Source organism: Poecilia formosa, unplaced genomic scaffold, assembly GCF_000485575.1.
Source record: "Poecilia formosa unplaced genomic scaffold, Poecilia_formosa-5.1.2 Scaffold43, whole genome shotgun sequence".
NCBI lineage: Eukaryota > Metazoa > Chordata > Actinopteri > Cyprinodontiformes > Poeciliidae > Poecilia > Poecilia formosa.
The window spans coordinates 1,834,158-1,836,459 of record NW_006799982.1 but is presented as its reverse complement, the minus strand read 5'-3'; the positions used below and the strand labels follow the sequence as shown (position 1 = coordinate 1,836,459).

General features: G+C 34.2%; 1 protein-coding gene and 1 non-coding gene across 26 annotated transcripts in view; one reads left to right on the top strand and one right to left on the bottom strand.

The window, feature by feature from the left end:
• The window catches only part of ptprdb (protein tyrosine phosphatase receptor type Db), a 221,713-nt gene that overhangs the window by 211,577 nt on the left and 7,834 nt on the right, over positions 1-2,302 (top strand). The window lies entirely within an intron of this gene.
• trnav-cac (transfer RNA valine (anticodon CAC)) lies at positions 316-388 on the bottom strand. Its single transcript has one exon. It is a non-coding gene; the product is annotated as a tRNA-Val (tRNA).

Genomic DNA, 2,302 nt, shown 5'->3' with positions numbered 1-2,302 from the left:
TCACAAAAAAGGAAGGCTCTTGTTGTCTCACTGCACCCCAAGAGATGCATAACCTACAAAAACCATTTCTGTCGTCTGGTTTTGAACCAGAGACCTTTAGTGTGTTAAGCAAATGTGATAACCACTACACTACAGGAACTGAACTTCTCTTGTTTGTTTCAGTTTGAGGTTCCAAAGTTGATGATGTGAGATGCAACATGAAAATTTCAACTGAAGTTTGCACTCAGATGCCTGGATTCTGAGTACAGACCATGACACCACAGAACCCTTGTTGACCTTTAGTAAACACATGTGATGAATAGAACATGCAAAATCTGTTTCTGTCTGGTTTCGAACCAGAGACCTTTTGCGTGTGAAGCAAACATGATAACCACTACACTACAGAAACTCATGCTCTTTCCACTGTTCCTGGTAGATGATCCACATTTTGTTAGAGACTAATGTCAACAATGGGCATGGAACAATGTCAAATACTTATACCACAGATCCTCTCAGAGAGCACAGTAACTTGGTGAACAAACTGTCAGACTTATACTGGTGTCCAATTTCACATTACAGTCCATAAACTAAGCCTGGGATCAAAAAAAATGTATTAAAGATGTCATTAGCAGAGATAAATGGTTCTACAGAGACTTGGTTAAATGGCTATAAAATAAAATCAATACTTACAAATAAAAAATGGCTCAAAAATAAAATTAACACATTAAAATAAAAAATATCTGTGAAATACAATCAACACTTGAAAATTAAAAATGGTTCAAACATAATATCAGCACTTCAAAATACAAAATCTCTGGAAGATAAAATATTATGTATGTTGTTTTGAAAAACATTAGAATATAAGCACTTTTATCAAATTTCCATTGTGGTAAGATCATTTGAGTTCTTCTTAAATCCATGGAAACTCAATAGTTTGTAAGGTAGGTGAGTTAGCTCAGCAGGTTAGAGCGCCATGCTGGTAATGCTGAGGTCATCGGTTCAAACCCCATATGGGGCAATTCATGTGTGTGTGTCTTTCAGACAATCAACACTTCAAAATAAATAAGGGTTCAAAAATACAATCAACACTTCAAAATAAATAAGGGTTCAAAAATACAATCAACACTTCAAAATAAATAAGGGTTCAAAAATAAAATCAACATTTCAAAATAAATAAGGTTTCACTAATAACATCAACACTTTACAATTAAAAAAAGGGTTCAAAAATCAAATCAACACTTTAAAATTAAAAAAATGGTTCAAAAATAAAATCAACACTTTACAATTAAAAAAATGGTTCAAAAATAAAATCAACACTTTACCATTAAAAAAATGGTTTAAAAATAAAATCAACACTTCAAAATAAAAAATGGTTCAAAAATAAAATCAACACTTTACAATAAAAAATGGTTCAAAAATAAAATCAACATTTTATAATTAAAAAAAATGGTTCAAAAATAAAATCAACAGTTCAAAATGTATAATGGTAACTGTTTCTGTCTGTTCAGTCCATAAACTAAGCCTGGGATCAAAAAATGCATTGAAGATGTCATTAGCAGAGACAGAGGCTTGGCTAAAAAATAAAATCAATACTTACAAATAAAAAATTGTTAGGAAGCGCATTACAAACCTTTGGTTGAAATGACGCGTTAAATTCAAGTCTCCATTACAGACCAGAGAAAACTAAAGAGAATGCAACGTTGTGTTAATCCATTTGATGAGCCGGCAGTTTATCTTGAGGAAATACATGACGATGCAAAAGTTAATTAGACTGTAACATGCGCAGTCCGCAGCTCAACCACTGCGGACGCTGCGAAGACTTAGAAACCGCTGGGAGAAACTCATCCAGCGGATTTAACAAATGGAGCCTTCTTGGTGCAAGTTACCCATGAGAGCGGAGTTCTGGAGGAGCTGCAGATGTAACATCTGTCCGTTTCAGAGAAGCGAAACCACGCAAAATAAATAAATAAATAATCAATCCTGGTAAAAGCTCACACCGGACCGCACAGGGTAAAACACTCAGAGTTCAATTGATCTGTTTGGATCAGACAGATCAACTGACTGATGAATTAGCGCAGATTTTTCTGCAGAGGGGAACCAGGAGGAAGTGCGTTCAGACCCCAGCGGGTGAAGTGATGCTAATTTAAGTGAAGTCGCTTAATTTAATTTATTAAAAGTTATTGGGGTGGTTTTTGTCACTACGAGAAAAATGTAGATGCATTTTAATTAATTGAATTTGTGATCGGATCTGGATTCACGGTGAATATTACCGCATAAAATGAGACTAAATAGTTGATGTTAATATGATTGTAATTTCACGGAT